Source organism: Homalodisca vitripennis, chromosome 2 (assembly GCF_021130785.1).
Source record: "Homalodisca vitripennis isolate AUS2020 chromosome 2, UT_GWSS_2.1, whole genome shotgun sequence".
Lineage (NCBI taxonomy): Eukaryota > Metazoa > Arthropoda > Insecta > Hemiptera > Cicadellidae > Homalodisca > Homalodisca vitripennis.
In genome coordinates, this window is record NC_060208.1 from 53,343,600 (window position 1) to 53,361,605 (window position 18,006).

An 18,006-nucleotide genomic window follows, 5' to 3' on the forward strand; every position below is an offset into this window, starting at 1 on the left:
TGTGTCAGCTAGTTTAATGGTCTTATCGCTGTTCGAGACTGCATCTCGACATACGAGATAAGATAGCGATCGAGGTTAGCTGAAACGAGACTCGTGGCTAAATCACTACTGAATCTTTATGTACAATTAGTTTTATATTGTGCAATCTGCAAGGGGAAGTATTTATTTCATTTATATCCACACTGAGAGTCTAATCTTATTTTGGTGTACGTAATCGGTGTTCGCCTGCCATTTTTCCTAACAGCCTTGACAACACAAGGGAACAAGCATTCGAACGTTTCAGACAATAGTTACATCATTCATATTATATGCAATTTAAGTTTAAAACTACAATCAAATAAGGTCATACTCGTGTCATGTAACCGTAATTTGAACTCTGTAACTTGCAACTTAATTGTTCATAATCATACAGAATGTCCCGGAACTCTGTGGACAAAAGTATACCACGTTAGTGCTCAGGTCAAGACAAACATATTTTACCATTTGAACATCTCCGATACTTAGTATCTCATCTGTCTGTGTGTATGTGATCTCAGAACCTCTCCGATACTTAGTATCTCATCTGTCTGTCTGTATGTGTTCTCAGAACATCTCCGATACTTAGTATCTCATCTGTCTGTGTGTGTGTGTTCTCAGAACATCTCCGATACTTAGTATCTCATCTGTCTGTGTGTATGTGATCTCAGAACCTCTCCGATACTTAGTATCTCATCTGTCTGTGTGTATGTGTTCTCAGAACATCTCCGATACTTAGTATCTCATCTGTCTGTGTGTATGTGTTCTCAGAACATCTCCGATACTTAGTATCTCATCTGTCTGTGTGTATGTGTTCTCAGAACATCTCCGATACTTAGTATCTCATCTGTCTGTGTGTATGTGTTCTCAGAACATCTCCGATACTTAGTATCTCATCTGTCTGTGTGTATGTGTTCTCAGAACATCTCCGATACTTAGTATCTCATCTGTCTGTGTGTATGTGTTCTCAGAACATCTCCGATACTTAGTATCTCATCTGTCTGTGTGTATGTTTTCTCAGAACATCTCCGATACTTAATATCTCATCTGTCTGTGTGTATGTGTTCTCAGAACCTCTCCGATACTTAGTATCTCATCTGTCTGTCTGTATGTGTTCTCAGAACATCTCCGATACTTAGTATCTCATCTGTCTGTGTGTATGTGTTCTCAGAACATCTCCGATACTTAGTATCTCATCTGTCTGTCTGTATGTGTTCTCAGAACATCTCCGATACTTAGTATATCATCTGTCTGTGTGTGTGTGTTCTCAGAACATCTCCGATACTTAGTATTTCATCTGTCTGTGTGTATGTGTTCTCAGAACATCTCCGATACTTAGTATCTCATCTGTCTGTCTGTATGTGTTCTCAGAACATCTCCGATACTTAGTATCTCATCTGTCTGTGTGTGTGTGTTCTCAGAACATCTCCGATACTTAGTATCTCATCTGTCTGTCTGTATGTGTTCTCAGAACATCTCCGATACTTAGTATCTCATCTGTCTGTGTGTACGTGTTCTCAGAACATCTCCGATACTTAGTATCTCATCTGTCTGTATGTATGTGTTCTCAGAACATCTCCGATACTTAGTATCTCATCTGTCTGTGTGTACGTGTTCTCAGAACATCTCCGATACTTAGTATCTCATCTGTCTGTGTGTGTGTGTGTGTGTTCTCAGAACATCTCCGATACTTAGTATCTCATCTGTGTGTGTGTGTGTGTGTGTGTGTGTGTGTGTGTGTGTGTGTGTGTGTGTGTGTGTTCTCAGAACATCTCCGATATTTAGTATCTCATCCGTCTGTGTGTATGTGTTCTCAGAACATCTCCGATACTTAGTATTTCATCCGTCTGTGTGTATGTGTTCTCAGCGAATAGGCAACAATACAAACACTGAATAAACGGCAGCTCACACTGTGGGCCATGTCTTGTCACAGCAAATCTGCTGCTCTAAGTCAGTTATTTATTATTCGATTTAAATAATTTTAGTAATTAGATTTGTTATAAAACCCTCCAAAACTATTATTTTTGTAATTCAGAAAATTTATAGTTTTAAGATATTCCAAGTTTAAAAGTTTTAATGGACGCCATTTTTGAAATAATAAAAGACAATTTTGTCATATTCTTTTCAGTAACTGGTCTTGTTATCATAAAAATGTGAGTCAAATTTTTTTAATTATTTTAATTAATTTGATTATTAGTTTTTAAGATATTAATTTTTTTATATAACACATATAGACAGACAGATGGAAAACTAAACTTCAGAGACCTGTGTTCATATGGCGAAACATGTTTGTGTTGACCTGAGAAAAAACGAGGTATACCTTTGTCCAGAACGTTACCGGCACACCCTATATAATACTTTTCTTACTATGAGCGCGGTAATTAACATATTATATGTTTTGTAACTCGAATCGAAGCAAATGCTCGGTTTATTATTATCTTGGATACGTCTCAGTCTAGTCTTTTAGTAGATGTCTAGAAACAGATTCTGGTGTTTTCCTGGAGAGGACCACTGGTTGTCCTACTCTATCTGTAATAGTAGAGTAAGTAAACATGGTATCGTTCAGGTTAGTTTAGTGATATGGGAAAGCTGTGACACAATATAGAACATAATTTATAAATTATATTTTCTTCCTCCTGTAATATTGGGTTTATGATTTTGTCCACTTGAAAGTAGTGCGTTTACCAATTTTAAAACTTTTTCGCACACATACACACAAAACATACACACAGTCAAATAAACAAGGCAATTCGCACATATCCCGGCCCACTGTACTTGGTGAGAAGTAAAAAAATATAAGGCAATCCTTTTACGTCAACTTCATTCAACAAAGAGTTGAGGCTTAATTTATATGTTTATCACGCGCAATACAAATATTACTATCTCAGATTACTCACTCTTCAGGTAGGGTTAAGAATTCTTTAAAACCTTCTATATTTGATGACGGATTATGTAATTAGTATTTGTTTTATCCAAGGTTTAGCCATTTGAAACGTGTACTGCGCGCTGTCTAGCAATAAACGAAGGAATCAGCGATGATAAATATATTACAAAAATATATTAAACATATATTGAGTAAACGGTGGCAATAACAAAAATACCAACATTTAATTTAATTTTTGAAATGAATTATTGGAAGATTCTAATAGATTACAACAAAACACATTTGGCATGGTAACGTTATCTGCGAATCGCTCATAGAACTATTAGGATCTGCCCCCTTAGAATGAAAATTGAAAATGAAAAAATCGCATTAAATTTATTCTCTGCTATGTGTCAAGTATATACCTATTCAAATCCAGAATAAGAATAAGGTTTTTGGGGTCTTTTTCGTTTAAGGGCCAGCACCTTACAAACATACTATACCTGACTGACAGTGCATTTAATCCTTTTTTTGTGTGTTATTAGTTCGTAGGGCAGTAGTCCAGGTACTACTTCTAGTATAAACTCGTCTTATCTCATCAGTGATAAACGCGCGCCGCTTATCTTTTGCCTGTAATGAAACCTGCGTTAGTTCTGTATGAGTTTTGTGTGAGTAAGCAGTCATGGCGTTGTTGATCTGGGCTTGGACTTTGCAAGCTCGAGTTAATTTTTTTTCTAAAAGAGCAAGCAGCGCAAAGCACTGCGCAGCGGGCAGGCATCGCGTGATCTGAGTTTTGAATAGGCAAGCTAAGGTCTTTTGTACTGGCCCTTAAACGAAAATGACCCGGTTTTTGTTACCTGTTCATTATTTAACCATCAATATAGTATCATTCGTGACGATTAAATACATTACATACCGTAAATCAATTAAATACGGGTATTATTTATTTCCCTATTCTTCGTAGACAACAAAGGTTGTAATTGTTTACCTATCATTAAAAAGACTTGATAAAGTTGACTTTCTAAATTAAGCGTGTGTGAGAGTTTAAACATAGTAAGGGAATGTTTACAGAAAGAAAAATGTATGAGGTTTGCACTGCAAACGTGTGCTTTGTGCTTGGGTCAACAGTGAAGAGAAAGTCGCATAATGAAATGCAAAGGATTGTTTCCAACGTTGCCGCAAGTTTAGATGTGACGGAGAGAGTACAGCGGCAGACTCCAGGATTTGTCTGGATTATTGCCGGGAGGGTGAGAAAGTGTGGGTGGGGGTGCGGGAGGGGGGAACCCACCCCTAATGAGGTTAAGGCCCACGTAAAACACTTGACATCGGGCTTAACAATCTTTTTCATACTTTCGTTTTGAGTTATTCTTTTGCAGACTACAATTTTTCCTTTCTTCTTTTATTAACGTACTTGTCAAGGACGCGTTTGCATTATTCTAAGTGGTATAAGTTTCAGTGAATGAGTCGTTTTAGTAGTAACTAAATATACAGTTGTGTTACTTTTGGCTTTTTCGTGTATGCCTTTATTTTTCTATTTTTTACTTTGGCAGAAAAACTTAATTTTAGTATTTAGTTTGTATCTCACCAAGGCAAACAATAAAGATTTGAAACGAAACCAAACGATTAGATTCCTTTAGTATACTGATTGTAATATTTGTTGAAAAATCCACATAATATCACTATTTTCAAAAAGAATCGGGCTGGAATTTTGCTGTCCGCAATAACTAAATTTACTGCTCCTGTGTAAACAAATCTTCCAAGATTTTAATTTTTAATTAATAAAATATTGTGTATATAAAGAGATCGATAGATACAGGCTTGAGAACTAGGAGTTTCTACGCCTTCCTTAAAAGCATAACTGTTTATCTTTCATGCGCCTCAGGAATGTGTTCGAGTCTCTTTTAGAAGCCCTTTAATCAAGGTGTTCCCAGGCTTCCAGTGTCCAGCACTAGTCTCAGCTCAAGCCCCGGCAAGCGGTTTGTTGTCTTACGTTATCAGTGCCAGACGGTGACCCGTACTGATAACGTCAACTCCTCACTGATAACAGGTCTCCTAGTAAACAAACAGCATTACAGGTCGCACCGCCTTCCCCGCCATCCTACCAATAGCTTTCTAGCCGCGCTGTCTCATTCTTACACCACGTGTAACAGCGTTACAGGTCTCCTCGCCATCCTACCATTAGCTTTCTAGCCACGCTGTCTCATTCTTACACCACGTGTAACAGCGTTACAGGTCTCCTCGCCATCCTACCATTAGCTTTCTAGCCACGCTGTCTCATTCTTACACCACGTGTAACAGTGTTACAGGTCTCCTCGCCATCCTACCATTAGCTTTCTAGCCACGCTGTCTCATTCTTACACCACGTGTAACAGCGTTACAGGTCTCCTCGCCATCCTACCATTAGCTTTCTAGCCACGCTGTCTCATTCTTACACCACGTGTAACAACGTTACAGGTCTCCTCGCCATCCTACCATTAGCTTTCTAGCCACGCTGTCTCATTCTTACACCACGTGTAACAACGTTACAGGTCTCCTCGCCATCCTACCATTAGCTTTCTAGCCGCGCTGTCTCATTCTTACACCACGTGTAACAACGTTACAGGTCTCCTCGCCATCCTACCATTAGCTTTCTAGCCGCGCTGTCTCATTCTTACACCACGTGTAACAACGTTACAGGTCTCCTCGCCATCCTACCATTAGCTTTCTAGCCGCGCTGTCTCATTCTTACACCACGTGTAACAACGTTACAGGTCTCCTCGCCATCCTACCATTAGCTTTCTAGCCGCGCTGTCTCATTCTTACACCACTTGTAACAGCGTTACAGGTCTCCTCGCCATCCTACCAATAGTTTTCTAGCCGCGCTGTCTCATTCTTACACCACGTGTAACAACGTTACAGGTCTCACCAGCATCCACCAATAGTTTTCTAGCCGTCCTGTCTCATTCTTACAACAAGCGTAACAGCGTTACAGGTCCTCCCACCATCATCCTACCAATAGATTTCCACCATCTATTTCTATTTCTATTTTCTAGCCGCCTTGACTCATTCTTACACCACGTGTAACAGCATTACCTGTCTCCCCACCATCCTACCAATAGCTTTCTAAACGCGCTGTCTCATTCTTATACCACGTGTTCATGATACATTGAACATTGTTGACACGATTCGAACAGTCAAAATACGAACCAAGCTAAAAAAAACACATTTTTTATTCTCTGTTGCCAACTATACAGGCATCGTTATAACTATACTTCGGAGACATACCATACAAAATCAATATTTTATATGAACAAGAATAAAGTACTAGTGCTGTTATTCTGCCTTGCAGGTGTCATTGGTAACGAATTTACCGGACTTCAATTTTACTGGATATCTAAACACGACCATATGGTCCATTTCAACATTTATACATAAGCACCACTCCTATCTGCGTTGTGTCTCTCTATCGTTGTGTTTTCTCCGCCTTTGGCATGGCAAAGATTAGAAAACTATTATTTTAAGTGTCATATCTTTGTAACGAAGATAAAGGTCAACATATTTATTTCATTTATAAATTATTAAGAATCTAAACTTACTCTGTTATACGGTGTTTGAATAAATTTAACGTAAAACCTATAAGTATTGGAGGGAGGATGAAGAAAATGCGATATTGTCATTGTTGATGTCCAATAACAGCACTGACACGATGCAGGCTTAGTGATTCATTACAAGTTTCGTTAGTAGTCCGAAACGCAGAGATTTTGGCCTTCAATATCAGACTGTGCAATGCGTAATACATGTGGAGAGAAGATTCTAAGATTAAAAGACGTAAAGGTTGGGAAAAGCATGTGGGATCGGAGCAGCGAATGTCAGTTTTGGCGAGCGGATTATACGACTAGGAGACAAGAAGGTCGTGTTGGCGCCTATAAGAAAGAGTGCTAATTTATGTGCCTGAGCCGTGTCATTATTCACAGGTGATTGCCAAGTAGTGTCACCTTGAGCCCGACGCATGTGGCAGCCGCGGCGTCCCTGTCGGTGTCGATGTTAACAAGCGGCTCTAATTGTCCATCCGATACTCGCCCGCCTTTCATTCTTAATTTCGTGTTTTGTCGACAATTTTCTTTTCGGTCCGTCTACGTGTCCGTATCGTGTAACCATCTATCAATAGTGTAAATTGGGTTTACGTTTTGAACTAAAGAATATTTTTAGTGTCTTCAAAAATGTTATGTACATGTTCACATTCGAAACAGTGTACCTTGTGACGCACAGATAATTCATATGAAAAGGGGTGTGGCCGTTTAACAAAGTGAGATGCACATATTTTGTAATGTTTATTGCATTATGTGACAGTCTCAGGGTGGCGACCACCCTACACGTGCGCAATATGTGTATCATAATGTTGTAAAAAATAGTTGCATTGGTTTCAAAATGGTGACAGTTTTCAAACTGCAATTCGGAGCATTAAATCACTTACTTGTCAGAAAACATGAAAAGTGTCCCAGTAATAATTAAGCATTGTTTGCCTTATTAACGTGTTGAAAACGAATCACCTTTTAGATTAGCAAATTTTAATCTACATTAATTTAAATTATAATCAATTAAGATCAGTGAAATAGAGTATTATTGGTATCTATAGGCTAACATTTGCAGAATAACTATCATCAGTATTTATACAAATGTTATCATTTATTCGTTGATTTAAGCATCAGTACTTTGATTAAAACTTATTATTGACGGTTATATTATTTGAAAGGATAAGGAGGGTGTTGATATTTGTCACCGTTATGTGTTGCCAGTACGTGTAGGTAGGTTAAACAAGCTCTAATCAATATTTTGCAATGAGATCGCCCAAGTCAAATTTCCAAAATCCAGCCTAAGTGCTTAAACCCACAAATAATCCTGAGTAATCGAATTAGAAAAAAGTTAGATGTCGTTAAAAATTTAAAATACCTTATGTAATTTTTCCGATAGACCTGTTAATACAGCACCCGTTGTGTCACTCACTGAAATTGTTCATCACTTTTTACGGGGTCGATCGCCGCGTGTTGGGTAAAGAAGATATTGTACTAAAGAATTTGATAATCCTTATACATTCTCATTTTTGTGAGTTAAAAAAATAATACTTCTCCTATTTTAGTTAGCAAATTATTGTAGTAAGAAAGGATAGTAGGCTAATCAATACAATATCAAGAAAAGTCCAATATTTTACTATTTCACGAATTTCCATTTTACGAGGCTTTAAAGGCCTAAGTGATATGGAGAATTGTTTCTAATTTTTATTCTCCTGCCCCAAAAATTGGAATACTATCACATCAATCACAAAAGAAGGCAAATGTGTTTTAACGTGGGATTCGAAACACTTAATTATTGACCCTCCATTGTATTTATTCGTTAAAACACGCTCTTAAATCTCTGGAGCTAGCTGAGGTCTGAACTTTGTTAAATATTTTATTGTAGTGGTAGTAAATGACATTGCTCCAGTTTTACTGATAAGCATTATCGTAAATTTCGTAGTCTATTTATAGCTTTGTTCCCTTATCAACAGCACCGCTGGTGTAGTGGTATCATGCAAGATTCCCATTCTTGCGAGCCGGGTTCGATTCCCGGGCGGTGCATATTATTTTTTGCGTCGCTAATGTATTTTTTTGCAACGGAAATATATTAAATTAAAACATTTTTATCTTAATAATTAATTAATTTGTTAAATTTCGTTATAAGTACTGTATCAGTGCAAAATTAATATTCGTATATTACCTTGTACTAAGAAAATATATTTTGTTTTTTATTCACATTTTTTACTTTCATGATAACTTACAAAAAATTTCATTAAAATGCAATATGTTTTTAAAAAAAAAATACTGTAACTTTGTATATTAATTCATTCCCAGAAAAAATAACATTTTATAATAAATTAATATTGCATTTATACAATAGTAATGTCATAATTATAAATGCATAGTAATAGTGTACCTCCCTTCCTTAACTTACTAATAGCAGACAATATAATATCAGGACAAAAATATTGTTAACTGACAACATATACGCGATAAATTAGTCTCTAATTTAGAAGCATTGGAAACAAATATCAATCCGAAAATGCTTCCATAATTTAAAAATACAAAATAAAGAAAAACTATTGTACAAGACATGTAATTGCAAGCTTGGCCATTTGGCTTTAATGTTTATTAATAATGTTAATTTATATCAAGTAACATAATAATGTTAATTTATATCAAGTAACAATTGTAACACTAGTACTATCGCTATAAACTAACCTTCTATACTCATGCGAAGTTTTAGCAATATATTTTAGCATTACCCAACTGTTTTTTGCCACAACCCAGGCTTGCTATGATGTCACCGGAGACAATAGTTGTACATTGAATTTAATACAAGATCTAAAGAAGTAATATTAATTTTTCAGTTGTTATTATACGCTTAATATGGAAATATTAATATAGCTTGTCAGTTAATGCCACGGATGAAAATAGTTTAATCAGCAGAACGGTTCTTCACACTGTAACAAGATTAGGGACTAATATAATAGGGGGGGGGGAGGAGTATAGTATAACAGGACCATATGATACTGTGTCGTTTCACTGACACACGATGTTCTCTGCAGCTAACTATATCCCGTCTATGATGGCTGGTAGTTAGCGTCGATCCTCGTACTTCAGATCTTGTATCTCAGCAGCGCTCTGGAGCATATTCCTGGCTCTACTACTACAGTCAAGAGCCCACTTCCTCACTCGAGACCTGTATTTGTGCCTCATCCTCCCCTTCAGCCTTCCCGTAACTGTCGCAAGTGCTACTAAATAAGTGTTTATTACCAAATAAACAGCCATTTAAAACATGTTTTTATTTTATTGTTTAGCCTACATAAAAATATTAAAGAATACACTTAAAATCATCACCCATATTCTGCGACTAAAAAGAGCATAGCCGCGTGTTTCACAGCATTGTTCTTATTGGGCAAATCGCACATGTAAAGTCATTCAGTACATCTGGATCCAAAGGTACGAAGTCCACTTTTAATACTAAATCTTTTTTCTTTGCCGCATAATTGTACATTTAATAATTGAGGAATATTTATGTGTCTCTTCAATATTGTAATAACACTACGATCTAAAAAAAAAAAAAAAAAAAAAAAAAAAAAAAAAAACTATTAGTACTTTCTGATGTCCAGTTCTGAGTCTACTTACTCCCTCTTTACAACTAGCCTGCCTTAAATTGGAAACCGATGAAAGATTTTTTGATTCATATGTTAAGTTCTGAGGAAGAGTCTCCTTTTTATTAGTGTAACCGCAGAACCAGTTACATTCACTTGGTATACAACTAGATTTAATATACGGCCTCTTAAATACTCTAAAGCCTTTGTTCAACCCCATTTAGGGGCTAGAAGTGCTTCACCCCTGCATCTCAAGGGTCATGGAGTCCTTAGAGATTATTTCTGCATTCAATCGAGGGCCCACTTCTTCATGGTCCGCCCTTAAGAAATATTTCCGCCCTTTTCTTCCCTTAAGGTAATACTCAGTCAAGTGGGTCGTGACATGTATGTGATTTCTGAAGGTACTTGACTACAAGGAACTTCTTATGTATTGTTTGGGACTGTAGGTAGAAGTGATTTGGGTCGGTAATTGGTGGTTACTTCTTAAAGTTTCGTAAAGGTAACATCAATACGGGAATGTGTGGAATAGTTTGAAAGAATAGTAATTTTGTACGTTGGAGTATATAAATATTATTTTTGCGTCAGCAGCATTCAAGTTAAAGTTTTACAATAATTGTATTTTTGTTACAGGTGAGTGTGCTGTTTATTATGGTGCTGTATTGTGACTGAGTATCATGTAAGTTTTTAATAAAACTTATTATTTACTTCAGAAAGAGAATTTATCAACTTAGATGTGAGAAACAATTGACGGAGAAAGATTTATTTTGTTGTAGCCAAAGGTAATGGAATCCAAGAAGAGCCTCTTTATTTTTAATTGAATAATTTGAATAGTACTCTTCTGGATCCTAAAATTATGCTCTTTGCAATATTTAATACATTACTTATTTGTTATTTTATATCATTAAACATATTGTTTGATACAAAATTATGATCGCACATATTTTCGTGATTTTGAAGTTTTGCTTCCTGCCTTGAACAGTTCATTTGCTATATATATATATATATATATATATATATATATATATATATATATATGCTACAGAATGACGGTTCCATAAAGTTCGAACACCGTAGGTATTAGAGTGATTGTATTAATGACAACATTACATTATACTTTTATGTTTATTAGATTTTATTGACACTTTTATACCTTACGAACAGTATAGACATAATGTGGACATGATTCTACGTATATTCAGATTTTTAGGTGTTGTTTTGAGGATGCTGTAAAGTTGGAATGTTCACATGACCTCTATGATCCAATTCTTAGTTGTTCTAACTCCATGGACGAAAAGGCACATTTCTTAAGGTCTCCTGGTCCTAAGGCTGCAGAAAGATTGAGTGTGGTGAGACAGTAAACATCAGCATTCTATATATATTCAAGACCAGAGTTCACACATCTGACCACTGTAGTGACGCTTTAGAAGTTAACAGTAATGCAATGCAAGGGTCGTACAAGTCGTACGTAGCACATGGTTGGGTCTCTCTCACTTGTCACGCGTGTCATTCATATTCAACTTAAAGTACATTGTCACTTGCGGTGCAATTCTCATAATTGAAGAGTTATATGAGGAATGTCTAGCTAAACTGTGAACAGATCTAAGGTGAAACCCCATAGCCACAAACTCTTCCAGCACCTGTCTCTCCGTGCACCATGATTACACTATCATACTTCCGAAAGGTTAAATCAATAGAATTTTCACAAATTGTCTACATTTTGTCTTTGTAATATTAAATTTGAATTTACTTTTTGATTAACTTTTACTTTAAAAAAACAATAACAACTTTACAAAATCGATTGTAGCAATATATATTAATTAGTTGTTGCAACGTTTAGCTCCATTATATGTTGGTCGAACGATGAAAATCAAGTTCCAAAAATGGCAAGAGTTAATTAATTATTTTGTTGTTGTTATAATATTAAATTTTCTGTTACGAATAATACCGTGGGAGTAGTTTGAGTAGAGAGTAATTTTACCAGTATTAACTTTTTTCCAATGCTCCAAGATTCTTCATATAGATAAATTGTTCATATAAACTTAATTTCATGAATATCTTGAAAGAGCTATTAAAAGGGTGGCGCCAGCGCTTGGAACCGGAACCGTAACCGAAGCAGGTGATCCAATTTGTCTTATAATTGGTGACTTACTGAACTGCACTTATTGTCGGTACATAACGATTGTAGACCGATTTTTTTAAATAGTGCATAGTTTTCTAAATCTTTGTTTCAAAACGAATAATCGTTTTTGATTAATTTACAAAATAACTCATCTCAGAAAGAAGTGTTCCGATAATTATATGGATCTAATTAATTTAACCTTTAGTTCTATGTAAAATTGCTATAAAATTATGGAGGTTTTTGGAACGTCGCGACTCGAAAATACTATGTCTACTTGGTCAAAAAACATTTTCGTGCTAAAGTGTGCCACTATTTATTCATAAATATACCACATACGATTCCAACCTGGAGTGACAGAATAGGTGGCAACAGCGTCGTCACCAAAGACAAATGCAGATCAATAAAGCAGAGGTGGTGGAGTGGATGGAGAAAAATACATCGTACATGTTCAAGACGTGGTGTGGAAACGTGGGTCGTGAGCAATAGAAGAGGGGGTGGAGGGGAGGACCTCTTGGGACCTCTAAAGGGAATCTCTTTACACCCTTCTGTTAAAGGGATGATTTTTCAACTCGCGAACTCCTTCCCGGCCAAAGGGTTCGCGCCCTTTGAGGAGCACAATTTGGGACAGATTGCGAAATTCCGGACTTTTACAATCGTGCCTTTGAGAAGTTTTATATTCTTTGTAGGGCGTAAAATTTGACACTAACAACACCCTCTAGAATTGTGCCGTGCTCTTTCAAGAAATCGTATTTTACTTTTGTAATAACTTCTTTGCGGCAAACACTGTACAATCAAGAGTGTTACTGGTACTTTCTCAAAGACTTTCCATCCACTATTCTTATACATAAAGACAGCAATATTTGTTGTGTGTTAAATCCAGGCTAAACTACTATCTGACAAAATGAGACATTTTTAATAAATAGTATACAATTATTAAGTTGCGGTCTGTTTTATATAACTGCTAGAACGTGACTATATGTATAACCATAAACAAGAATACTTTTATATTATACAAATAAGTTTTTATATACATTAGTATGTAGATACATGTCTAAGTTAGTACAGCATGTTGGTGTGTCTAAACTACAAATATGTACATATCTCCCGACAATCTTGTTACTACACAGTTACTGATAAAACGTCACCTGACTCCAAGATGGCGGCAGACATAAACTCATTATGAAAATTGTTAGTCCATATCTCGCCATAAAACCTAGGTCACTACACAGTCACTGATAAGACAGTCACCTTGATACAAAAATGGCGGCCCTTATTATGCAAGTTGTTATGGTACGCGACAGAAGCTCAGAAATTAATTTCCATACATATTGGCGCCCCTAAGTTTGGCCCACTTTAAATGCTAAATATGTTTTGGAATTACTTTCACCCATCTCGAGTTGCTCACTTTCGGTGAAAAACAGTCTTCATCCCACGCCCCTCCCCCCTCACCACTCTTTCTCCTTTCGTCATTTGCACAAAGCTCTTTAATATTTGTGAAGCATTTGTCATTTCCTCTTCCCCACCCGGCGTCCGGGATATCTTCCCGCTGTTCCGCGCTATTTTGTTTAAAGGATTTGATCTCTTGTTTTTGATTGCTCAAAGGCATTAATTTTCGACATATTTATCATCCCTGTTTACTACATTTGTGTCAATATTGTATTTAGTGTCATATTAAAATAACATTATTTCAATGTTGTGATTGATGTTCATTCAATCGACTAATAATTGTGAAAGACCCATAATGTTCCTTTCATCGTGTAGGCTACTTTTGGGATAACTAGATTGTATCATTAAGCTTATAATTATGTTACATTATATTCTATTTTAAATTTGATAACAATGTATTTAATTGGTTATATCATATTTTGTTTTATTACACCTTTTAGATGAATTAAACATCATTATAAAATATTATTTCATTTCTACAAGGTGTAATATTTCAGCAAAGTGTTGTTTTTAATGTTAATAGTCTCATTTAGCATTTTGTTTTGAATAAGTACTCCGTTGAGAATCTCGTAACTCATAAAGCGCAATGTTTTTGTATAATTTAAATTTTCTAGCAATTAACAATCAGCAATTAAGCAATTAAAATGCACACAACTTATGTAAAGTTACACTAATATTTTATTTTTATCTAATATTACAAGGCTACATAACAGTATTCTGCGGAACAGACTTCACTGAAGTTGCGTGCAAAAATTAACCGATACAACTGAATATTTCAGGAACTCAACAGAACGCAATAAGTCTCATTACCTCATTACATATTATGCCACTATGTCACATTTTAGGATTATTGACCATAATACCAATGTAGAAATGTCCGCTAACGTACAGACAAACCACAGGGGTTGACTTGGACCGTCATTGAACTCGATGTTGCCTATATAAAAATGAAGTTTTTCCAGTTAAGTTTTTGTCTGCGTTGAGTGAAAAACTCATCGGCTTCGCCGATGCTCAGTCAAATAATGTTTTTTTAGCAGTTGAGACGAACGCTTTTGAACATGTATGAGCCATACTTTGGCAATGAAACAGTGTTTTCATGACTGCAAATACTCCTAAGAGCGAAAAGAGTTAAATATTTAACATTGTTCTTCTGGGACTAAACTCAAAGGTAGTGTCGGTATAGTGCACTCGTAATACAATCAACTGTCGTTTATTGTCTGTATTCATATTCTAATTCAGAGTAAACATTTTTTTTTATCTTAAACTCTATTTAAACAATAAATTTAAAAAAAATACTGTGTTTGTACTTGTTTAAACCATTATTTTAATAGCGTGAAAGAGCACGTAGTGCTTCCCTAAAGAAAATGTTTCTCTTCCAAAACATTTAGACGAAGAATTGGAAGTCTTACATCTACTTTACGCTGGAAATTAACAATTTAAGCCGCAGTGAAAACATAACGAAGATCTGAGCTTGACTCCTCAAGCCTGTAGGCCTGGGGCTCCTTCGCTTGTAATTTCTCCCCTTCTCCACACTCAAACTTGGAGTGGCCGGGGGGAGGGAGGGGGTTCTTCAGAAGATTAGCCGGTCGCAAATCAGTGTTCTCGTTTGAAAATTAAATCGGTGTCACTTCTTTATCCGCTCAAGTCAATATTTCCCCTCCCCCTCACACCAATGGTCCTTATCAGCCCCTCCGCGTTCTTTCCCATCTCTCTTACTCGGGGTTTCCCTTTAAGGGCACTTTCAAAATAAGAATCCGAGAGTAAACCGTTACTCTTACACTTCTGACAAAATTTACTAGTTGTCCGCATTCTTTAGTGTAACGATATCCTGAGGCGTGTCCTTGGGAGTATCTCAATCTGTAAAACTACTTATTAATCGATGAAAACGCTTCAAAACGGGTGAAAACGAGGATTTACAATTATTTACAAAATATACAGATAAATTATTATTTTAGGGGTTAACTTGTTTTTTTAAATGATTAATAGCTGAAGAAAACGACACATTTACTTTAATATAATTTTTAATCACATGTTTTTAAAGAACTAGATTGAAGAAAATAACATTTTTCAATACACAAATACTTTTTCTCATTATCATATAAAGTTTATAAAATGTTATAATTAAAAAAAATAACACTTATGTTTCTCTCATTTGAAGGTGACCAATATCCAATTAGCACTGTTAATAAAAACAATAATTCATAAAATAATAAAATAGATTTACATATTTTATTATTAAAACATTTGACGCAACCGAAAAGAGATTACGTCGTCTTAAAGCAAGTACGGCGGAGGTTCCAAACACGAGAAGCAACAAAAAACATGAATTATTACTCAATTATGTGGTGTATATTAGTTTTAAATATGTTAAGTTGTGTTGTAAAAATATAACAATGTATAACACTTGGTCTAATCCACTAATTTTCAACTAGTCCAAACTAATGTATACCACTAATCAAACTCCAATTTCTATTAAATTGTTATAAATTTTATGGCATAAAACCTTCTATATGTACTTTTGATACGACGTTGAAAGAATTACAAGAATGCAATTTATAATTTTCTTCTGTGTAATAAAACTCCCCGGGGCACGACACTACCCGCGGTCTGTATCTTTCCTCCCTCAAAGGATGTACAGGACCTCGCCTCGTCAAAGGCTTGTGTCGACTGTGAACTTACGCTTGTTAATGTACGAGTTAATCAGCGTTCAGCTCGTCAATGCAGTGGCTTCAGCTCCGTTCGCTGAATTTCACAAAGGACGCGTCCAATATTGTAATGGCATTTTTATAGTAAACATTTCGTGTTTCACTTAAGTTTTGCACATACGTCCGAATTGACATTGTGTTTTGAGTGAAATATTGAAAGAAACTTACCAAGTGTAAAATGCTTCCGCATTTTAACTTAAGTTTTTACCCTAATTATCACTTAAACTAAATCGGTGAAATATAGTTGAAAAAGTGAAGTAAAACTACTTTCCAACCAAATTTGTGATTGAGGCATAGTATTTTATCTGTATAGTTGTATATAAGTTTATTGCAAATTTTGTTGAATATCACGGAATATTAAGTACAACATTAATTAAAAGTAACATACACATTTAAATAAGTAAATATGTTTTTTGTTGTTTGAATTCACACCTAACGATGGCATCTTGGATGATGAAAGACTATTAGAGAATGTGTATTTCTTTTACAGCAATAAAGTAAACACGAGAAAAAAATGTAATATAGTTGTTGGTAGGTTTATCATCCGAATTATTGGGAACAAATATAAAATCTATACGATACAGTACATGTAAAACACTGTGATTCTTACGCAAATTAATTTGATGTGTAGAGGTTATAATAATTTTAGTTTTTGAGTCGCCTTAAAGTGTTGGGGATTAAATATATGTACTCGTTTTGATAAAATAATTTAATAAATTCGATGATCTATTGAGTGTCTTATTTGCTTCTTTCGTTTATATAATTGTAAACCCTACTAGTAATTAGTAAGTTTGAGTTAATACATACAAAGAATCAGAAATGAGGGACTTACGTCTTAGACTAACTTACGTGAAATGAATATTTTTAATTTAAACTCAGAAATCCTAAAGATTGACTCAGTGTTCCTTAAAATAATATCACATTTGTCCTCGCAGTCCTCTGTTTGTTGTGTTTAGAAACCACAGCTACTGTTAAAGCGAACACCCAACAGTCACGTAATGATAGTTATAACCACACTAGTGCTATAATGAATCAGTATGGTATCATTATATAATGCTCTAATAAGCTGAATAATGCCTATGGTTGTCAGAGATAGTTAATATGTACCTTCTTCATATAACCTCAACCGTTGTTTTAAATTCCGGTACCGATACCGGTGACTACAAAATGCAGTTACAACGTGGTGCAAAGTATTACGTCACCACTCACGATACTATTATACCATAACCTTCGTCAATGAATGACATATTGTATATTAAAAGATTTCCTCCGCTTCTTGGACAGTGTAACATGGAAAACGGAGGTAGATATAATATTATTCTTTGCACACGATCCAAGATTTCTACACAGCCTTCGGGCTCGGGTGATTATTGTAAATCGGCATCATCTCTTTACGCAACTCACTCCTCGCGCTGTATCTCCAGTAAAGTAGCATTACATTACTCGTTAGCTGATGGCTGTTAATATTAAATTAAAATTATACATTTGTTATAATTATACGGGATGTTGTCATTGACAGAGTGGTATGTTTAGTTTATTAGCACAATGTGTACAGCTGTTTTTCATGGACATTATTTTCATGCAAATGAAGTAAACAAAAGAAATAAACATTTACGTGGTTAAAGTGTAATGTAACATCATCATTATTAATAATCAGTTTGTTTGTTTAATAATAAATTGTTCTGCAATTAATTGTCAAGCTCAAGAATAA

The 18,006-nt window shown here is 35.4% G+C and overlaps 1 protein-coding gene and 1 non-coding gene across 2 annotated transcripts in view; both read left to right on the plus strand.

Moving 5' to 3' along the window:
• Nucleotides 1-18,006, plus strand: part of LOC124353947 (caskin-1-like) — a 305,599-nt gene that overhangs the window by 49,988 nt on the left and 237,605 nt on the right. The window lies entirely within an intron of this gene.
• On the plus strand, nucleotides 8,402-8,472 carry Trnag-ccc. Its single transcript has one exon. It is a non-coding gene; the product is annotated as a tRNA-Gly (tRNA).